Consider the following 11,917-nt stretch of genomic DNA (forward strand, 5'->3'; position numbering starts at 1 on the left):
TGACGTCTATGATCTATTTATAGACCACTACTTACCGCTAAAGCCATCTATAGGAAAACGGCGGAAGCAAAGCTGTACACCTAATATTACTGCAAAGAAATCTTCAAGTTTAGATAATTCATTAAATATTGTCGGTACATCTGTAGGTACATCTGCATGTAATGATGAAATGATGCATGTTAAAAAATCTAACGCAAAATCTGTCAAACATCACTACTGTTTTTACTGCATGAAGCCACAAACACAATTGGCTCGACATTTAGAACTAGTGCACTGTAATGAGCCTGAAGTAAAACAATTTGCTAATTTGCCCAAAAAGAATAAAGAAAGAAAAAGAATTATAGATACCATAAGAAAAAATGGAAATTTTAAATTTAATACATCTTCAGAATTTAATAATGGGCAGCTTATTGTATGCAGACGTCCCAATAACAAATTTGATAAAACAGCTACAGATTTTACCGCTTGCATAAAATATAAGGGCTTCTTTGCAAAAAATACTATACGACATCATTCTAGAAACTGTCTTGAAAAAAATTTTTTAAACAATAGGACTATAATGGTTATGGGCAGAAAAATAATTGGTAGAATACATGAGCTGGCAAATAAAACTTCAAGAAACACAGTGTTTTCTATAATGCGAGAGGACGATGTAACACGAATAATAAGATACGATGAATGTAGATTATTACTACTATATTGATCGCTGGGAGGTAGGAACTTGTGATGAAGCGGCGAGGTTTTTGTTAATAAAGTCGATGGTTTTTATATCAAGACATTCTATATATATTTTCGTCAATTTACATGTGATTGACTTGGCGAGAAAAATAATTGATAGGAACGTAACGTTGCTGGCCTCCTCGCTTCCGGGTTTGTGTCGCCTGATCTCGGCACTCGGCTGAGCGCCCGTGAGTCTGGGTCTCCTGAGTACCCTTAGCAGGGAGCTCCTCGGTTTGCATCTCCACTGAGCGGGATACTGGAGGGGCCCAGGTCGGCAACCATCACGGTACCGGTCCGTCGGGTGACGGTTCTCTTGGTTGTGGCGTCTTTGGTCGCCCGTGACTCTCGTCAGATGACGAGATGATTATTGGCGAAGTCGATCGTATCTTCGATGTTGCTCCCGTAGCAGGCGAAGGCTCTCGTCTCAGTGCCTCCTTGCTCCGTTGCCACGTGGGTTCAACGTCAGTACGCCCAGGGTGGGAGTTGCGCCGTTGTACCTGGAGCCGCGGCTGATGAGCGCCGGAGATGATGCGTACAATTCTCGGCTTTGATGGTGGTGCGCCCGGCTGAGTCGAGGATACGCCGGAGCTGGGGCGCTTAGCGCCAGGCGAAGGCGAGGACGCGCCGGAGCTGGGGCGCTTGACGCCAGGCGAAGGCGAGGATGTGCCGGAGCTGGGGCGCTTAATGCCAGGCGAAGGCGAGGATACGCCGGAGCAGGGGCGCTTGACGCCAGGCGAAGGCGAGAATACGTCGGAGCAGGGGCGCTTGACGCCAGGCGAAGGCGAGGATGCGTCGGAGCTTGGGCGCTTAACGCCAGGTGAAGGCGAGGATACGCCGGAGCAGGGGCGTTTGACGCCAGGCGAAGGCGAGGATGTGCCGGAGCTGGGGCGCTTAACGCCAGCCGAAGGCGAGAATACGCCGGAGCAGGAGCGCTTGACGCCAGGCAAAGGCGAGGATGCGCCGGAGCAGGGGCGCTTGACGCCAGGCGAAGGCGAGGATGTGCCGGAGCTGGGGCGCTTAACGCCAGCCGAAGGCGAGAATACGCCGGAGCAGGGGCGCTTGACGCCAGGCAAAGGCGAGGATGCGCCGGAGCTTGGGCGCTTAACGCCAGGTGAAGGCGAGGATACGCCGGAGCAGGGGCGCTTGACGCCAGGCAAAGACGAGGATGCGCCGGAGCTGGGACACTTGACGCCAGGCGAAGGCGAGGATGCGCCGGAGCTGGGGCGCTTGACGCCGGGCGAAGGCGAGGATGCACCTGTCTTCTTCTTGGTCAAGAGGTGAAGAGGCGTCGGCCTAGTTCGCTGGCGTATGCCAATTTCTCCTCCCAGAAGAGAAATTTTCGTCTGGGTCTTCGTCTTGGCAGTCAGTTGTTTCTTTCTTGCGATAATTCTGGCGCCGTGTCGATAGGAGTCGTAGCTTAAATGCGCTAATTACTGATTGATTCTTTCTTCCCCGGGAAGCCTGCTTATCTTTTCCGTGGGTCGACTTTGACCCTCGGAAAAGTATACCTGGCGTGTGACGCCTAGTGGAGGTGCCCGATACTAGGCGCCCGCGGCGTATACAGGGTGATTCAAAACAACCTTCTGTCCTTGCAATGTCATATACTTGACACTATTCTAAGAAGATTTTTCCTTTGCCAAAATTTTTTCCGAGGCTTAGTTTTTAAATTATAAGACAAAATAGTTAACGAATTACAGGCCGCGTACGCGAGGCAGGCAGGAGCGGCGCAACTCACCGTCCGATGCTGGTGATTACGTGAGGCGCTCGCTGAGATCAACTGTTTGCTACATGCGATGGGGTGTATGTGTGAGAGAGAACGTATACGCGTATACACACACATACACATTCTCTCTCTCTTTCTCTTTTACACCCATCGCGTGTAGCAAATAGCTGATCGCACACACGCACTCTCTTTCTCTCTGTCTCTGTCTTTCTCTTTTACACCCATCGCGTGTAGCAAACAGCTGATCGCACACACGCACTCTCTCTCTCTCTCTCTCTCTCTCTCACTCACTGACTCTTACCTTGTATGTAGAGATTCGTTGCCCTCATACGACTCAAGAAGTAATATTTTTGTATGATACAACGAATAACTAACAAACTTTTTTCACACACGAATTGTACCACTTGTCGAACTTTTACGAATTAATCCACGCACTTTATCGATAAACTGAATTTATTAATGATTATAACGGTTAATCACAACTACCGATTACTACCGATTAATTATTAAAATAACTTGAAGAAAGAAACGCGTTATTCGATGCGGAGACTGCGCGACGACAACTTGATATGTTGACTGGTTTTCCGTTGACCTTGATCTTGTATGTCTTCTCATTTCTTTGCAGTACTTCGTATGGTCCGTCGTATGGTTGTTGTAGCGCTCCGGTTGGGGCGTCATGGCGTACGAAGACTTGTGGTGTCGTTGCCATGTCCTTGAATATGAATACTGCTTTCTGTCCGTGCCTTTTTATTACGGGTCTTAACTGTTGCATAGTTTTGCGTAGTTTCTCAACTACTGTGTCTGATTGTTGCTCTCTCTCCTGTCCCTGTTGTTCCCATAGGAATTGTCCAGGGAGCCGGATTGTTTCTCCGTAAACCATTTCGGCGGGGGTTGCCTGCAGGTCTTCCTTCCATGCGGCTCTAATGCCTAGTAGTATTGTTGGTAGTACCTCCGTCCATGAGGTGGTTTGATAGCATTTGATTGCGCCCTTCAATTGTCTGTGTAAGCGCTCGACCATTCCGTTGGCTGCCGGGTGGTATGCTGTTGTCCTTATGTGCGTCGTACCGGTTAGCTGTGTTAGTTGTTTGAATAAATCTGCTTCCAATTGTCGGCCCTGATCCGTTGTAATTTTTGTTGGTGTGCCGTAGCGTGTGATCCATTCTGTGTATAAGTGTTGTGCGACTGTTTCTGCGGTTATGTCTCGTATTGGGATGGCTTCTGGCCATCTCGAAAATCGGTCTATGATGGTTAGGCAATATCGGTATCCCTTCGAAATTGGTAGAGGTCCTACAATGTCCATGTATATATGTTGGAATCTCTGTGTGGGATTTAGGAAGTTTCCCAACGGTGTTTGATTATGCCTTGAGATTTTTGCTTTTTGGCATGGTATGCATGCTTGTGCCCATCTTGTGCAGTCTTTTTGTGCTTGTGGCCATACGTATCGGTGCGTGATGAGTTTTACTGTTGCCTTTCTTCCTGGGTGTGCCAGGTTATGTAGTGACAGGAAGATTTGTCGCCGTAGTGCTTCTGGTACGTATGGTCGTGTGATTGGCGTTTCCGTGTCACAATACAATTCGGTTATTGTTCCGGGAAGAGGTATCTTTGTTAGTTTACTGCCTTTTCTACAGCTTCTACGCGAGAAAGAGAATCTGCCACGACGTTTTCTTTTCCGGAGACGTGTCGAATGTCGGTTGTAAATTGTCCGATCAATTCGAGGTGTCTGGCTTGTCGTGGTGAGCTGCGCAGTGGATCTTGTCTGAAGGCGAACGTAATCGGTTTATGGTCCGTGTATACTGTGAATGTTCGTCCTTCCAGCAAGTGTCTATAATGTTTTACAGCAACGTAGATCGCTAGTAGCTCTCGATCATACGGGCTATACTGCTTTTGTGCGTTGTTAAGTTTTTTGCTTAGAAACGCGAGTGGCTGCCATTGTCCGTCTACTCGTTGTTGGACTACAGCTCCGATTGCGGTGTCTGAGGCGTCTGTTGTTACCGCTAATTCTGCTGCTGGATCTGGATGTGCTAGTAGTGTTGCTCGAGCTAAGCTGTTTTTACAGCTGGTGAATGCTTCTTCTAGTTCTGTCGTCCATGTGATAGGTGTTTTTCCTTTCTTCTTTGGACCTTTCAGCACGTCGTTGAGGGTTGCCTGTTCTTTAGCAGCCCCGGGGATAAAACGTCTATAAAAGTTTATTATCCCCAAGAACTGGCGCATTTGTTTAATGCTGCTAGGTTTTGGAAAGTTTCTTATGGCTTCTACTTTTTCAGGAAGTGGCCTAGTACCTTCTTGTGACACGAGGTATCCGAGAAACTTTACTTGTTTTGCCTCGAAAACACATTTGGCTGGATTTATTTTGATCCCGTATGTATCTAATCTGGTAAAAACTTCTCTCATATGTTTCCTGTGTTCCTCTTTTGTTTTTGAGGCTATCAGTATGTCGTCTATGTAGGCATAACAGTAATCCAGTCCGTGTAGGATTTCGTTTATAAAACGTTGGAATGTTTGTGCAGCGTTTCTCAATCCGAATGGCATGTATAGAAATTCGTAGAGTCCGAATGGTGTTGCTATTGCCGTTTTTACGATATCGGCGGGGTGTACCGGAATCTGGTTGTATGCCCGTACTAGATCGATTGTTGTGAAGATCTGTTTCTGATGCAGCGTTTGCGCGAAGTCCTCTATGTGCGGAATTGGGTAGCTGTCTGGAATCGTTCTCGCGTTTAGTTTGCGGTAGTCTCCGCATGGTCTCCAGTTATTCTCTTTCTTTGGCACCATGTGTAGCGGTGATGCCCAAGGACTTTTTGATGGTCTTATAATTCCCTCTTGTAGCAAGAGGTCGAACTCCGCTTTTGCTGCTTGTAATTTATCGGGTGCCAATCTGCGTGGTCGGCTTGCTTCCGGCTGTCCTGGTGTTGTCGCTATATGGTGCTCTGTATTATGTTTTGCTATCTTCTGCGCTCCTGCGGGCTGTGTGATTCCCGGAAACTCTGCTATTATACGGTGGTAGAGTGTTTCCTCTTTCACAACTTTTATCGAGGTGACTTCGCTGTATTTTGCCGTTCCTGGCGTGGCCAGTCCGGTCTTCCCGTCTATTAATTTTCGGTTCTTGACGTCTGGTAATAGGTGATATTGAGCCAGAAAGTCTGAGCCGATGATTGGTTGTGCTACGTCTGCTACCGTGAAGCGCCATGGAAATGCTCGTCTCAATCCCAGGTTTGGTTGCAGGGTTATCATGCCGTACGTTACGATCCTCGTGCCGTTTGCTGCGAATAGATCGAATGGCTGTCTCTGCTGATTTCCCTGCCTAAACCTGCGTGGATAGACGCTTATGTCGGAGCCTGTATCTATCAGAAATGTTATTTTTGATTTCTGGTCTTTTATGTACAGGCGGCGAGGTTCTGTGTCGCCGTCATTGGCCGCCCTCAATGACTGCTTTCCTCGTTTTTTGGCTTCTTGTACGTGCATGGTTGAGTGCATTTGCGTGCCTCTGCTCCAAAGCGTTTGTGATAATAGCATATGCCCTCTTGTTTAGGTGTTCTTTGATAATTTCGGCTCCTGCTTCTTGAGCGTTCTCTCGTGCTGCCTCGGGTGTTCCTTTGCTTCATGAACCTTGTCATCTGTGTCGTGAGTGCTGCGACCTGCTTTGTCAGCATTTCTATCTGTGCTGTCCATGGGTTGGCTGCTTGTGTTGCTGCCGTTTGCTGTCCGATTGCCGCCACGAGTGTCCGGTTGCTGACCTCGTGTATTCGGTCTGCTTGCTCTGCTACGCTGCTCAGTTCGTCCTCCGTTCGTGTAGCTAGTATTGCTTGCATTTGTGGAGGCAATCGCCCTAGCCACAAGGTCCTTAGCAGCTCGTCTGATACCGTCGTTCCGGCCAAGGTAGTCAGATGTCGTAGAAACTGCGACGGTTTCCTGTCGCCTAGTTCTTCGTGCTCAAGGAGTTGCTTTATCTTTTGCGCCTGTGAATCTGTTAGGCGCTGTATGAGGGCCTTCTTGATGGCCTCGTATCTGTGAGTTGCTGGTGGCTGCGAACTGTCCTTCTAGCTGCGCGAACCACAGCTCCGGGTCTTCCGGCCAGAAGGGTGGGATGCGTAGTCCCATCCTGCTTGTTGGCTGGTCTTCGTCGTCGACGAGTATCGTGCTATCCTTCGGGTTTCTCGGCATCCTTCCTCGTCGGGGTCACCAATGTGGTGGTCGTGTGGATGTGTTCGAAGATAGGATGTCGATTGAAAGGTAGAATGCGTGGTCTATGTATCGACAATAAATATATTCTCCTGATTATATATGTACAAGTGTTAAATTTTGTGTGGCCCTGAAAAGGGCCGATGGCGTCGCGTTTAGCGACTCCTACGCGTGGCGTAGGAGGTTTTCTCGCCACGAGATGTGTGGTGTGGTTCGAGTCCACTTCAAGGGTCCTTGCCCGGACGTGCCCCTGGGCTTCGCCGGTGTGGAAACCGCTCGTCGGATACGTGTGGAGGCCTGGTGATATGCTGCCTCTGTTTGCGTGGCCGTCGTCCTGGTGGTGGCCTCCCAGTCGGAGTCGGAGGACTGCGTGGCCCGCTCCTGTTTCTGCGGTTGTCGGTGTTGCGTGCCGCGATGTACCAGGCTGCGACGATCCGTCTGGGTGGCCCGCTCCTGTTCGTCGCCTCTTTTTGCGTCGCTCCTGGGAGGTGTCAGCGCCGGTGGTGTCAGGAGTGCTGGCACCGTTCCTGGATAGGAGGGTGATGTATACCTCCTCAGTCGTATGTCCCAGGTAGCGAGCAGGCTTCTTGGAGGACGTGTGAGGTTGACGGCCGGTATCTCCAGCGGCTCCAGCTTCCAGGGCAGTAATGACCACTGTACCCGCTTGGCTGGTGGTTCGCTGGTTCGCTGTGTGCCCTCCTGGTCCGCTCTCTGCCGTAGGTCGGCCCCTGGTGAACGGGGCGGCAGCGGTCGTGAAGGCGAACCTGTTAGGGCGCTGCTTAACAGCTTTTTGACGCTCTAAGCGTATATCAAAAGAGTCGTGCTCACGTATCTGTTGCTTGCGCTCTCGAAAGCGTGAGCAGACTGTTCTGCCTTGTCGCTTCGCTACCTTATATACTGTTGTTGATGGTATTCTGATAGCGAGATTTTGGTTTGCCCAATTCGCCGCCTCGCGGTTAGGTATTTGACTACCTGATCTGTTATGCACGTGCTTATCGCGTGCTCTTCATCCTGTGCGCGGCACGTGCTCAGCGCGTGGTTCTTGTTGTGCGCGTGGCACGTGATTAGCGCGTGGACCTTTATTTCCCGCGAGTATTTCGCGCGCCTTATATGGCATGCGTTTCTACTTGGTGGTGGATTATCCGCCACAAATACTATACGACATCATTCTAGAAACTGTCTTGAAAAAAATTTTTTAAACAATAGGACTATAATGGTTATGGGCAGAAAAATAATTGGTAGAATACATGAGCTGGCAAATAAAACTTCAAGAAACACAGTGTTTTCCATAATGCGAGAAGACGATGTAACACGGCGAGGACGCGCCGGAGCTGGGGCGCTTGACGCCAGGCGAAGGCGAGGATGTGCCGGAGCTGGGGCGCTTAATGCCAGGCGAAGGCGAGGATACGCCGGAGCAGGGGCGCTTGACGCCAGGCGAAGGCGAGAATACGCCGGAGCAGGGGCGCTTGACGCCAGGCGAAGGCGAGGATGCGTCGGAGCTTGGGCGCTTAACGCCAGGTGAAGGCGAGGATACGCCGGAGCAGGGGCGTTTGACGCCAGGCGAAGGCGAGGATGTGCCGGAGCTGGGGCGCTTAACGCCAGCCGATGGCGAGAATACGCCGGAGCAGGGGCGCTTGACGTCAGGCAAAGGCCAGGATGCGCCGGAGCAGGGGCGCTTGACGCCAGGCGAAGGCGAGGATGTGCCGGAGCTGGGGCGCTTAACGCCAGCCGAAGGCGAGAATACGCCGGAGCAGGGGCGCTTGACGCCAGGCAAAGGCGAGGATGCGCCGGAGCTTGGGCGCTTAACGCCAGGTGAAGGCGAGGATACGCCGGAGCAGGGGCGCTTGACGCCAGGCAAAGACGAGGATGCGCCGGAGCTGGGGCACTTGACGCCAGGCGAAGGCGAGGATGCGCCGGAGCTGGGGCGCTTGACGCCGGGCGAAGGCGAGGATGCACCTGTCTTCTTCTTGGTCAAGAGGTGAAGAGGCGTCGGCCTAGTTCGCTGGCGTATGCCAATTTCTCCTCCCAGAGGAGAAATTTTCGTCTGGGTCTTCGTCTTGGCAGTCAGTTGTTCCTTTCTTGCGTTAATTCTGGCGCCGTGTTGATAGGAGTCGTAGCTTAAATGCGCTAATTATTGATTGATTCTTTCTTCCCCGGGAAGCCTGCTTATCTTTTCCGTGGGTCGACTTTGACCCTCGGAAAAGTATACCTGGCGTGTGACGCCTAGTGGAGGTGCCCGATACTAGGCGCTCGCGGCGTATACAGGGTGATTCAAAACAACCTTCTGTCCTTGCAATGTCATATACTTGACACTATTCTAAGAAGATTTTTCCTTTGCCAAAATTTTTTCCGAGGCTTAGTTTTTAAATTATAAGACAAAATAGTTAACGAATTACAGGCCGCGTACGCGAGGCAGGCAGGAGCGGCGCAACTCACCGTCCGATGCTGGTGATTACGTGAGGCGCTCGCTGAGATCAACTGTTTGCTACACGCGATGGGTGTAAAAGAGAAAGAGAGAGAGAATGTGTATGTGTGTGTATACACGTATACGTTCTCTCTCACATACACCCCATCGCATGTAGCAAACAGTTGATCTCAGCTGGCGCCTCACGTAATCACCAGCATCGGACGGTGAGTTGCGCCGCTCCTGCGTACGCGGCCTGTAATTCGTTAACTATTTTGTCTTATAATTTAAAAACTAAGCCTCGGAAAAAATTTTGGCAAAGGAAAAATCTTCTTAGAATAGTGTCAAGTATATGACATTGCAAGGACAGAAGGTTGTTTTGAATCACCCTGTATACCGCCGCCTGAACGTCTTTCGACTTACGGGTAAGCTAGCTCGGCGCGCTCCGCGTGGCGGCGGCGCCCGTACTATCGGTGCGGCCGCTTGCCCGATTATTCGTTTGTGCGATTGCCACAATGAATTATTAATCATGTATGCAAATAAGCTTTGCATATTAAATACAAATCTCAACATCGGCACGATATGATTCGTGTCAGATTACGTTTTCTTGGCCGTTTCCTTTTGTCTTTCAAAAAAATAAATAAAGATGTAGAAGATTTCAAATCGTTCTATCAACCTAGAACGTATGATGATTGTATCTCTGCGATTAATATAGTTGCGGGATATAATGACGAAGAAAAGATGTATAGAGTCCCCGCAGTAGCAGCTAATTTATCGACTTTAATCAAACATATAGGAAATATCCTCATTACGGAATATATAAAAAAAGAGAATACAGAGAAAAAAATTAGTTAAAGATTTTTTGAAGTTAGTGATTGTGGATATAGGAACAAGTGTAAATAAAACTGTGATAGAAATACAATCGGCTTATAAGAGAAACAAGAAGGTATCTCTCCCATCCCGTCGAGCTCTACGCAGACATGTACGCGCACGTTTACGCGCGTACGCGAGAGCTCGGCGGGCTCGGCGTGGTTTTGACCCCTAAGGTCAAGGCCGCCGTGAGACTCCAGGCTAGGCGACGCGCTCTGGAGAGGTGGGACGAACACCTCTCCAACCCCCAAGATACATCGGGGAGGCGCGTCGTCGAGGCCATCCGCCCCCATTTGATCAAGTGGGTCACACGGGCGGGTGGCGAGATGTCGTACCGTGCGACGCAGGTGTTTACGGGCCACGGGTGCTTCGGCTCATACCTGTGTCGCATCGGTAAAGAGGACAGCGCACGCTGCCACCATTGTACGGGGGGGGGGGGGGACGAGGACACGGCGCAGCACACGCTGGAGGTGTGCCTAGCGTGGGCGGAGGAGCGCCGTGTTCTCGTCAACGTAATAGGGGATATTGACTTCTCGCTCTCGAGCATCGTAGTGGCTATGCTCGAGAGCGAGGAGTCCTGGAGGGCGGTCTCCTCCTTCTGTGAAGCAGTCATGCTCCAGAAGGAGGAGGCCGAAAGGGAGCGGGAACGGCTTTCCGGAGAACACCCGGGGGGCCGCAACCGCGCCCGACGGGCCCCCGGGGGTGGGCCGATGGGGGCTGGGGCTATACAAGTCCCCGGTCACCCCAGAAACCCACCCCAGCAAAGGGGGGGCGCACGCAGGGGGAGGGGGCGGGGTCGCAACTGTCCCCATCGAACTCCCCCGGCGAATGCGCGGGGCCCTGACAACTCGGGGGGACGTCCGCTATTCCGTCGCGGACGTCTCACCCCGAACTGGGCCCGGTGGTCGGAACCCAGGTGGGGTACCTGGGCCCGACCACGCCCTCCCCGGGAATAATACCGGGATGGCGGCGAGAGGGGCGGTGGTCCCCCTCTCGCCAAGTTAGGATGATGCCCCCAACAACAGCGGGGGCACTGGGGGAGACAGAAACCGCTCCCCCAGCGGGCATGGCCCGTGGGCGGGGGGTCTCTCTGATGTAGTGCATACGCCAGCTTCCAGAGAGGCCCCCTGAAACGCCCGAGATAGGCCACCCGGAGGGGTTTTAGTGGGTAGTCCCCGGCCGTTTGTTTAGGCCGGGGGTAGTCCCACATAACCCCGCCTGGAACCCCATCGAGGCGGGGTATGCGTAAAGGCATTTCCCCTCCGTCACAAAAAAAAAGGTATCTCTCCCATCATTGGAAGATATCCAAAAATTATTTAAACTTTTGAAGAAAAAGAAAACCGAAGCTTACAATGCCTTAAAACAATCTTTTTCTTATGATTATTGGATTTCATTAGCAGAGGTGACACTAACTTCAGTGCATGTATATTATTTAACAGACGACGATCAGGAGAAATTGAACGAATACTTATTGAAGACTTTCAAAATTATGAGAAAGTAAATAAAAATATGAATAGTGACAGTTATAATTCTTTATCAGAAGAAAACAAAAAAATCGCAGAAAGATATGTTCGATTTTGCATAAGAGGGAAATTGAGACGTACTGTACCTGTTTTATTCTCGAACGATTTATTTCAATGTATTACATTTATCTTAAAATTTCGAGAAAAAGCTAAAGTCCCAAAAAATAATCCATACGTTTTTGGATTGCCTGGTTTTACTAAAAATAGATAAAGATATCTTAGAGCTTGTATTCTAATGCGCAAATTCTCAGAAGAATGTAACGCAATGCGTTCAACTAGCAACTTTACGAGGTACAATATTGAGGAAACATATTGCAACACATTGTATACAAATGAATCTCAATGATGTTGATATTTCGGATCTGGCCACATTTATGTGGCATGCAGATAAAGTACATCGAGAGCATTACAGACAACCACTTGCAGTTCGGGATATACTTAAAATCTCACAATATTTAGAAGCGGTACAAGGAGACATAGAGAACTCTAGTAATGAATCTC

The 11,917-nt window shown here is 50.1% G+C and overlaps 1 pseudogene; it reads left to right on the forward strand.

The window, feature by feature from the left end:
• Window positions 1-11,478, forward strand: part of LOC138943946 (uncharacterized) — a 33,227-nt pseudogene extending 21,749 nt beyond the window's left edge.
• Window positions 11,479-11,917: the final 439 nt, after the last annotated feature.

Source organism: Polyergus mexicanus, unplaced genomic scaffold, assembly GCF_030449975.1.
Source record: "Polyergus mexicanus isolate NDT 795.1 unplaced genomic scaffold, iyPolMexi1.0 SCAF_64, whole genome shotgun sequence".
Taxonomy (NCBI): Eukaryota; Metazoa; Arthropoda; class Insecta; order Hymenoptera; family Formicidae; genus Polyergus; species Polyergus mexicanus.